This window comes from Lactuca sativa, chromosome 8 (genome assembly GCF_002870075.4).
Source record: "Lactuca sativa cultivar Salinas chromosome 8, Lsat_Salinas_v11, whole genome shotgun sequence".
Taxonomy (NCBI): domain Eukaryota; kingdom Viridiplantae; phylum Streptophyta; class Magnoliopsida; order Asterales; family Asteraceae; genus Lactuca; species Lactuca sativa.
This window is the reverse complement of record NC_056630.2, coordinates 230,222,436-230,234,128: the sequence shown is the minus strand read 5'-3', so window position 1 is coordinate 230,234,128 and position 11,693 is coordinate 230,222,436.

The window sequence follows — 11,693 nt, the reverse complement described above, 5'->3', positions numbered from 1 at the left end:
TTATAAGTTTTTCATCAAATGGATTGTGACAACATGAAAATGAAAAGGATTCGAAATAATGTGGATATCTTAGTCATAATCTCATACTAACTTAAACTATACATATCAAATGTTACATAAAAATAGATTGTTTGAATGTTTGTTGTTAAATAGAATAGTATATATCATGCTAATGGCTATTGCATGAATCGTTAATCATTAATATTAAATGAATGTATGGGTGGAAGTCTACACGTATCATGGCCATTTTATGCAATCTAGATATATGTAATATTGTAATAATAAGTTATTTGTGGGTAGTGGGTGTAACAATATAAGTCAGTTGATCGATAGCAATTTATTATGGATATTTTTATTTTTATTTGTACTCTTTTTAAATTTTGTTGACATATGTTAAGAAAGCAATCATAGAAAAGTGAAGTAATAAAAGAACAACAAGATTTAATCTAGTTCGGTCGATATGATCTACGTATACATATACAAACCGAATAACTATTCTATTACTCAATGTTTCAAAAATAAAACATTGGAATCTCTGGTTATGGATACTCATAACCATAAACTCTAATGAATATAGGGTCATGTCCGTAAGTAAATTCAGGATAACTAAACAAGTTCATACTGAAAGGCCCCTGTCGTGCACACTCCATGGATAAGTGTTTGTCATGTCCAGTTATGGGCCCGAACATTTATCCATTCAAAATCGTGATTCAAGTTTCTTTATATCATTTAGATCACCAAATTTCAAGTCACGCTCTAATAATCTTTATCTTGACATGATTTGTCTTTAATTATCAATGATTTCCAATAGTCATCTTTTTTATGTCGTTTTCCTTGAAGGGACTTACCTCCTACGAACATTCACCAAGTCGAAAAAATGTTTGAGCTTCTTCGTTAGTATCGCTTTTGTTAACATATATATTGGGTTCTCCTTGGTAGATATCTTCTCAATATATAACATGTATTCTTTTAAAATATCACGAATGAAATTAAACCTAACATCATTATGCTTCGTCTTCTCATGATAAACTTGATTTTTTGTCAAACTCAATGCACTCTGATTACCATAATAAAAAGTAGGCTTCCCCGCCTTTTAACACAAGAATATGAATAAGACCATGTAGCCATATGCATTCATTTATCCCTTTAATCATTAACATGTAACGTCTCAAAAATTTCAACAAATTTAAACTTTTCAAAACGATCATTTTACTAATAAAATGTTTACAAAAATAATGTTCTCAAACATTCTTTGAAAATCAGAGTTTCCCAAGATCCAATCTGTTGTAAAACCAAGGATGTGTACAGTCACATCTTCGCCTTGCCAAAATCATCAGGAGCACCTAAAACGATAAACTAAAACTGTAATCGTAAAGCTTAGTGAGTTTCCCCCAAAATACCACCACACAACAAATAACATATATCAACAAACAAACAACATGCATATATAGTCTACATTATGACCGAACCGCCCTTCACCGGGCTTGCAGTATATCTGGCTCACTCTCAGAACCTTTAAAATGTTCGGTCCACCCTCCCGGGCCTTCAGCCTGTCTGAACCGTTCTCTGGGCCTTCGACCTAACTGGTATGCCCTAATGGGTCTGCAGTCTATCTGGTCCGCCCTAAGTATGTTGGCCTTCAGCACAAAGCAGGACCTGTCACAACTGTAAATTTTAAGCTATGTAATCTACACATTCAAGTTAATGTGAATCAAAAACTTTAACCAAATACAACATACTAGGAGTACAAATAGTCATCAAACAATTGGAGACCCTAGAAGTTCTTATTAAGTCTAATTTAGGCTAGAACTTCCTTATTGGATCCAAATGGGCCAATAAGCTTCCAATTAGACTATTATGGGCTTAGAACCCTAATTGGGCTCTAATTGGACCCACACTTATTTATTTTAACATTTTAGGTCATGTTGGGCCTAGAATTAAATAAATTAAAAGCCTTGATACATGAATAACCTAAAACTAGTTCAAGAAAAACATAAAAATCCTACCACACTCCTTAGACTTAAAACACACCCTAATTACCTCTAATGTTGGGCTTGGGGGCAAAAGCCCAAATTTTTCCTCTTTCCCCTTCATATTCTCGGCCCAAGGCCCAAATCCAAGGGGAGGTTGACTTTGGTTGCCACCTCACTATTACCTAATGGATTTCTAGGCACAAATCACATACACCCATGCAAGTATCACTTCAAGAGTCATTTCTTTCTCTCCTCCCTTCTTGCTCTCGGCCAAGCATCATCACACACACCAAATATCTCAACTTTCTCTCTAGAACACTCAAAGAACTCTCCTTCCCTCCCCTCTCCAAAGATCTCGAAATTTAGGGACTTTCCAAGAGGATTTTGCAAGTAAATCATCATCTAAGGTAAGATTATTCATAGATCTATGGTTTAAATTCTTTTGTTATCAAAATCTCTTCCTAATCCATGTGAAAACCGTGATCTTGCACCCTAGAAACCCCCCTAATCTCGAAAAGTTCATCAAGGAGTGCAAGGGCCAAAAATCACTTCATTTCTTCCAATTTTCTTCAAGAACCGAAACTACCCACTCAAGGTGAGATTCATACCCCTATTTTCTGTTTTTAAGAGTTTTTGTGGGGGGGAATACAAGTGAAAGTGTAGATCTATATGTATTTGTATGCCTTGTATGATTTCCATGCTTATATGTATGCTTATATGTGTTTTAATGTTGGATCTAGCCATTAAACCCCTCAAAACCGAGATATAACTCATGTTTTATGATATTAGCTTCAAATATGTTACTACATAATAAGTGGTACTAGATAAATAGCCAAGTGGTTAGCAACAATTTTCTTTAAGCTAAAAACACATATTTTGGGCCAAAAATGTGAAAAATACAAAATTAAGGGCCCAAAATGACATTTTACAGATTCTGATGGTTGAAATGTGTCAAAACAGTTTCAATAAAGCTATTTCTGGAATTCTGTTCAATTGGTGGATTAAAAACATAAATTTCAAGCCTATTGGGCTAAAAATGCAAATTTCGGCCCAATAAGGCCCATTATGCGAATTTTTCTGTTTTGGAGGGCCAAAACTGTAACTTTCTGTAAAACAGTGGACTATAAGTGTCCCAAACCCTTTTCAAAGGTTTAAAATGCTTTTTAAATTTAAAAGGGACCAAAGTTGCAAAAATTTTCCATTTTGGGCCAAAATTGTCAAAATTGCGAAAAGATGGGCTAAAACCGAGAAAAACTGCATTTTCAGGGACTTAAACTGTTTTCTTTGAAAAATATGCTGGAAAATATTAATTTCAATGATTTTTGGTGTTAAAATGTCAAGAAAAATAGTTTAAGGACCAAACCGGGAAATATTCAAATAAAAGGGTTGAAAATGTAAATTTTACAAATAATGAGGGGCTGAAAACAGAAATATTTCAAGGCTGATTCAATATGTACAATGTGATCAAATAATGACACCTCAACTACCAACGAAATACAACTCATTACAATACCAAAAGTCGTTGTTAAACGAATTGGCTCGGTCTCGAGCCAATGAAAATCCACAACTACTAACTCTTTGATACATACAAATAACGATTGGTAATACACATACATACGAGTGTGCACAGACGTCTACGCACCATCTTTGGGCCCCAAAAGTGTAAAATCTTGTTTGTTGGGCCTAGCTAGCCCAATGACCTGATCTTAAGGCCCGAAGACATTTTTTTCTACGAAGTGTTGAGTTTTACCGACTTGGCACAACGTAGGGTGACTTTCAATGGCTTGTATCATTGGACCCCAAGGGCCATGGTATTGCTAGAAAAGTCTACACATTTTACGAGGCGGGTCGGGGACCCCTCGCACACATTTTTCCCCAGCCGGTTAATAGAGTTACCGGGGTCTTCGTGACCTCTTTCTCTTCGGATGTGGGACCACTCATAGTCCGGGCGATTGGATAACGTGATTAGTACTGACGACGCCTTCGGGATTCGTTGGTATATCTATAAACCGGGCATTTGTGTAATGCGGGTTTGTAGTAAATAATCAATGCTCGAGAACCTTCCAACGTCGCTTGGGACCGATACTACTATTTTTGTAATGGTTTCAACGCAACTCAATGGATTTCAAAAGAACTAGGGGAACATCGGGTTTCCCTAGGGTTTTTATCACATACAGATTTTAAACGCATACATCTTAAATGAACAACTTATTTTGCAAGTATAGAAACAAACAAGCATACCTATGGATCTTCACAAACGTTTTTGAAAGCTTTTCTTTTCAGAAAATATCGGATTTTCTGGTGGTTTTTCAAACAATATAAACATTCGATTTCAAACACTACTTATGAACTCACCAACATTTCATATGTTGACGTTTTTCAAAATACTTGTATTCTCAGGAAACCAGTGAGTCAAGGGAAATCATGCTCAGTGACGGTTGCAGTTTATTTTTGAATGAACCAAACAATATTAATTTTTGGAAATGTAATATCTCAAACAATGTATGACATGTAAACACTACTGGTTGTATTATGTTGATGAATGGTGACGAATGTTGTTTGTTTCATATATATTCAATGTTATGGTATTCAATTGAGTCACGACAGCCCCCGGACGTTTCCGCCGTCTGGTTCGGGGGTGTGACAGGTTGGTATCAGAGCTTTGTTTATAGTGAACTAGCATGTCGAGCCATACATTGATATGCAACTATAAACCAAAAAGAGGGACTAACATAACTCTGAACAAAACAAATGAATAAAATACACTTGCTTGCATTAGGAATAAGGACCTAACGCCGAATCAAACACAATAATGCTGGTATCTCGGTTAATTCGAGACTGTTCTTAGTGATACCAAGGAGTGAATGTAGCCTGATCAACTACATCCTCTCCAAGGTAAAACTAACACACGTCTTGATGAGATCGGGATAGCCAGGGAACCTAAAACTATACCCCTTATCACCAAAAAGAGAACGTCTGTTTAGTCTGCAATAGTGGAAGAGGCATAGGATAATATTAGTGAACTTTTACGTGTTCTGCTATGTGTTGCAAATCTATGATTGTATGCTAAATGATAGAAGTACTTAAGTTCGTGCCATACACCTAGTCAGTAGGACCACGACCTCACAGAAACCACGTACACCCAACATCTTTCCGTTTCATGACAGAAAGATGCCTCGCCCAGCTACTCGCGGAAATCCCGAACCAACCCCGCCGGAAGTTGACTCCACTGCTTTCCAGGCAGCCGTGTCTGCTGCGGTCACGGCGGCTATGGCACAACTTCACCGAGGGAACAACGGAGGAGGTAACGGACAAGGATCCGGAAGTTCGAACAACGGGACGAACCAAGGACTCACTAAAACGTGCACCTACAAGGATTTTGCGAACGCTAAACCCCGAACTTTCAACGGTACCGGAGGAGTGATCGCCCTAAAGCGATGGATCGAGAAGGTAGAGTCGGTGTTCGAGATATGCGAGTGCCCCGAACAGATGAAAGTGAAGTTCGCGGCCTGCACTTTCGTGGACCAAGCACTCACTTGGTGGAATGGTCATGTGGAGGCTATGACACTCCCTATCGCCAACTCTATTCCCTGGGCAGAGATGAAAGAGATGTTGACGGCTGAGTACTGCCCCCGAGGCGAAATACAGAAGATGGAGCAGGAACTATGGAATCTCACAGTGCAGAATGGGAACATCGATGCTTACATATCGAGATTCAGCGAACTATCTCTGTTGTGCCCGGGTATGATCACATCAGAGGGGAAGAAGATTGAACGATTCATTTGGGGATTGACACCCCCCATTCAAGGGAACGTGATAGCTGCTAACCCTGAAACGTTTGACAGCGCGAAGAGATTGGCAAAGAGGCTCTATGATCATAACCACAAAAAGGGCGAGAAACCGGTGGAGACTGAGAAGAAGAAGGAGAGCGACGGTAAGAAAGGATGGAACAACAAGAGGAAGGGGCGTCAAGGTCCCGAGACCTCTAAAAAGCAGCAAACGGTGGCAGTTCACGCTGTCACTGCGCCGGTACCAGTCACATCACATGCTCCAGCCTCAGCTGTTTCAAATACTTCAAGACCCTATTCCGGCACTCATCCCAAATGCAATAAGTGCGATTTCCATCACCAAGGAGAATGTAGGGAGTTCCATTGCACCAGTTGCAATCGAAGGGGACACACTGCAAAGTTCTGCAGGACTTATCCTTCTCAGAACCAGAGTCAGGGAAACAACCAGAACAACAACAACAATCACCGCAATGCCAACAACACCAATGCCGGCGGCAACAACACAGGGCCTAGCCACACCTGTTTCGGGTGTGGAAGGACGGGACATTTCCGTCGAGATTGCCCTAACAACAACAACAACTCCGGAAACAGAGGAACAGGAAGAATGCTGACTATGGGTCAGAGTGATGCAGTCCAAGATCCCGCAGTTGTGACCGGTACGTTTCTCCTAAACCACACTTATGCATGCATCTTATTTGATACCGGAGCGGAGCGAAGTTTCGTAAGCGAGAAGTTTAAACATCTATTAAAACAACAACCCCAAAAGCTAAATGAAACCTATACGGTGGAAATGGCCAATGGGAAAACCGAATCCACTAGGGAAATTTACATCGGATGTACCTTAACCCTTAACCAGCACGTCTTTCGAATAGATCTAATGCCAGTATCAATTAGGAGTTTCGATGTGATTATCGGCATGGATTGGTTAAGCCCCCACCATGCTGAGATTTTGTGCCACGAGAAGGCCGTTCGCCTTCGTCTCCCAAATCACGAAACCCTAGTAATTTACGGAGACAAACCCAGTACGAATCTCCGCCTTATCTCGTGCATCAAAGCACAAAAGCACTTGCGAAAGAACAATTTGGCATTCTTGGCCCACATAGTGGACAAGACCAAAGAAGAAACTAACATCCAAGACATTCCGGTAGCGTGTGAATATCCGGACGTGTTTCCCGAAGATCTTCCAGGAGTACCCCCAGAGAGACAGGTTGAATTCCGAATCGACCTCGTTCCAGGAGCAACTCCCCTCGCTAAATCACCATATCGGTTGGCACCTGCTGAAATGCAGGAATTATCCAGCCAACTCAGTGAGCTTCTGGACAAGGGATTTATCCGACCTAGTTACTCGCCATGGGGAGCTCCGGTGCTCTTTGTCAAAAAGAAGGACGGATCCTTCAGAATGTGCATCGATTACAGAGAGTTGAATAAACTCACTGTCAAAAACCGCTACCCACTCCCGCGAATCGATGATTTATTCGACCAGCTCCAAGGAGCTAGCTATTTTTCTAAAATAGATCTACGGTCCGGATACCATCAACTCAAAGTCCGAGAAGAGGATATTCCAAAAACCGCTTTTCGAACCCGCTATGGACATTATGAATTCGTCGTAATGCCCTTCGGTCTAACAAATGCACCTGCCGCATTTATGGACCTGATGAACCGAATCTGCCGACCGTTCTTGGACAACTTCGTCATTGTGTTTATCGATGACATCCTCGTCTATTCGCGAAGCAAAGAGGAGCATGGCCAACATCTTCGACAAGTCCTAGAAACGCTGCGATCGGAAAAGCTTTACGCCAAACTCTCTAAGTGTGAGTTTTGGCTACGGAGCGTGAATTTTCTAGGTCACGTAGTTAGCCAAGATGGAATTCATGTGGATCCTTCTAAGGTCAAAGCTGTGGAAGGATGGACAACTCCGACTACTCCCACGGAAATTCGTCAGTTCTTAGGCCTAGCAGGCTACTATAGAAGATTCATCCAAAACTTCTCAAAAATCGCCAAGCCACTTACCTTGCTTACGCAAAAGAGTGTGCCGTTCAAGTGGACAGACCAACAAGAGATTGCGTTTCGAACCTTGAAGCAAGCCCTTTGCAGCGCTCCTGTACTATCTCTACCTGAAGGAACGGAAGATTTTGTAGTATACTGTGACGCGTCAAATCAAGGCTTAGGTTGCGTTCTCATGCAACGTGGAAGAGTGATAGCGTATGCGTCCCGTCAACTAAAGGCGCATGAAGTAAATTACACAACCCATGACCTAGAACTGGGAGCTGTGGTCTTCGCTCTAAAAATTTGGAGGCACTACCTGTACGGTACAAAGTGCACCATCTTTACGGACCACAAGAGCCTCCAGCACATCTTGAATCAGAAGGAGCTGAATATGAGACAACGAAGATGGGTGGAATTGTTAAACGACTACGAATGCGAGATCAAGTACCACCCAGGCAAGGCCAACGTGGTAGCTGACGCATTAAGTCGAAAGGAATACTCAAATCGACGTACGAAAACGCACTCGATAACCATTCAGTCTCATTTGACCACTCAAATTGCATCAGCCCAGGCAGAGGCCATGAAAACGGAAAACAAAACTAGCGAGGCATTACGCGGAATGGAGAAGAACCTGGAAGTCAAAGAGAATGGGGTATACTACTTCATGAACCGTATTTGGGTTCCAAAAATCGGAGGATTCAGAGAGACCGTCATGAAGGAAGCCCACAAGACACGATACTCCATTCATCCTGGTTCGGACAAGATGTATTTGGACATTAAGCAGCACTATTGGTGGCCTAACATGAAGGCGGAAATCGCAACTTATGTTAGTAAGTGCCTTACGTGTGCCAAAGTGAAAGTAGAATACCAGAAACCTTCCGGATTGCTACAGCAACCGGCAATCCCTGAGTGGAAATGGGAGGGGATTTCTATGGACTTCGTGACCAAGCTGCCCAAGACATCGGACGGATTGGACACCATATGGGTAATAATCGACCGACTGACGAAATCTGCCCATTTCCTGCCCATCAAAGAGTCCTACAAGATGGAGAGGCTGACGCGTTTGTACCTACGAGAGATTGTAAGACTTCATGGAGTGCCAAAATCTATCATCTCAGATAGGGACAGTAGATTCACGTCACGCTTTTGGCAGTCGCTCCACAAGGCAATGGGAACTCATCTTGATATGAGCACCGCGTATCACCCACAAACGGACGGTCAAAGCGAACGAACCATTCAGACGCTTGAAGATATGCTTCGTGCATGTGTGATAGACTTCGGAAAGTCTTGGGATACCCACCTACCGTTGATCGAGTTTTCATATAACAATAGTTATCATTCGAGCATTAAGGTGGCCCCTTTCGAAGCACTGTACGGGCGTAAATGTAGATCACCGTTATGTTGGGCTGAAGTAGGTGACACCCAGCTAGCAGGAACACATACGTCGGATAGGACAATGACAGGACCGGAAATCATTCGCGAGACCACAGAAAAGATTGTCCAGATCAAAGCTCGATTTCAGGCATCGCGTGACCGGCAGAAGAGCTACGCTGATAAACGGCGAAAGCCCTTAGAGTTCCAGGTCGGTGATCGAGTATTGTTGAAGGTCTCACCCTGGAAAGGGGTTATACGTTTCGGAAAACGAGGAAAGCTAAACCCACGGTACATTGGACCTTTCGAAATCGTCGCCCGAATAGGTCCGGTAGCCTACAGACTACAACTACCCCCGGAGCTAAACGGTGTGCACCCCGTGTTTCATGTTTCTAACCTGAAAAAGTGCCTATCAGATGAAACTCTTATCATTCCTCTTGACGAAATCGAAATCAATGAGAATCTCCTGTTCGTCGAAGAACCAATCGAAATCATGGACAGGGAGGTGAAGCGTACTAAGCAGAGTCGCATCCCGATCGTGAAGGTACGGTGGAACGCAAAGCGTGGGCCAGAATTCACATGGGAACGCGAAGATCAAATGAAGCAGAAGTACCCTCACCTATTCTAGTTTTCTCAAATCTAGCTTTCAAACAGAATTTCGGGACGAAATTCCCTCTAACGGGGGGATGATGTCACAACTGTAAATTTTAAGCTATGTAATCTACACATTCAAGTTAATGTGAATCAAAAACTTTAACCAAATACAACATACTAGGAGTACAAATAGTCATCAAACAATTGGAGACCCTAGAAGTTCTTATTAAGTCTAATTTAGGCTAGAACTTCCTTATTGGATCCAAATGGGCCAATAAGCTTCCAATTAGACTATTATGGGCTTAGAACCCTAATTGGGCTCTAATTGGACCCACACTTATTTATTTTAACATTTTAGGTCATGTTGGGCCTAGAATTAAATAAATTAAAAGCCTTGATACATGAATAACCTAAAACTAGTTCAAGAAAAACATAAAAATCCTACCACACTCCTTAGACTTAAAACACACCCTAATTACCTCTAATGTTGGGCTTGGGGGCAAAAGCCCAAATTTTTCCTCTTTCCCCTTCATATTCTCGGCCCAAGGCCCAAATCCAAGGGGAGGTTGACTTTGGTTGCCACCTCACTATTACCTAATGGATTTCTAGGCACAAATCACATACACCCATGCAAGTATCACTTCAAGAGTCATTTCTTTCTCTCCTCCCTTCTTGCTCTCGGCCAAGCATCATCACACACACCAAATATCTCAACTTTCTCTCTAGAACACTCAAAGAACTCTCCTTCCCTCCCCTCTCCAAAGATCTCGAAATTTAGGGACTTTCCAAGAGGATTTTGCAAGTAAATCATCATCTAAGGTAAGATTATTCATAGATCTATGGTTTAAATTCTTTTGTTATCAAAATCTCTTCCTAATCCATGTGAAAACCGTGATCTTGCACCCTAGAAACCCCCCTAATCTCGAAAAGTTCATCAAGGAGTGCAAGGGCCAAAAATCACTTCATTTCTTCCAATTTTCTTCAAGAACCGAAACTACCCACTCAAGGTGAGATTCATACCCCTATTTTCTGTTTTTAAGAGTTTTTGTGGGGGGGAATACAAGTGAAAGTGTAGATCTATATGTATTTGTATGCCTTGTATGATTTCCATGCTTATATGTATGCTTATATGTGTTTTAATGTTGGATCTAGCCATTAAACCCCTCAAAACCGAGATATAACTCATGTTTTATGATATTAGCTTCAAATATGTTACTACATAATAAGTGGTACTAGATAAATAGCCAAGTGGTTAGCAACAATTTTCTTTAAGCTAAAAACACATATTTTGGGCCAAAAATGTGAAAAATACAAAATTAAGGGCCCAAAATGACATTTTACAGATTCTGATGGTTGAAATGTGTCAAAACAGTTTCAATAAAGCTATTTCTGGAATTCTGTTCAATTGGTGGATTAAAAACATAAATTTCAAGCCTATTGGGCTAAAAATGCAAATTTCGGCCCAATAAGGCCCATTATGCGAATTTTTCTGTTTTGGAGGGCCAAAACTGTAACTTTCTGTAAAACAGTGGACTATAAGTGTCCCAAACCCTTTTCAAAGGTTTAAAATGCTTTTTAAATTTAAAAGGGACCAAAGTTGCAAAAATTTTCCATTTTGGGCCAAAATTGTCAAAATTGCGAAAAGATGGGCTAAAACCGAGAAAAACTGCATTTTCAGGGACTTAAACTGTTTTCTTTGAAAAATATGCTGGAAAATATTAATTTCAATGATTTTTGGTGTTAAAATGTCAAGAAAAATAGTTTAAGGACCAAACCGGGAAATATTCAAATAAAAGGGTTGAAAATGTAAATTTTACAAATAATGAGGGGCTGAAAACAGAAATATTTCAAGGCTGATTCAATATGTACAATGTGATCAAATAATGACACCTCAACTACCAACGAAATACAACTCATTACAATACCAAAAGTCGTTGTTAAACGAATTGGCTCGGTCTCGAGCCAATGAAAATCCACAACT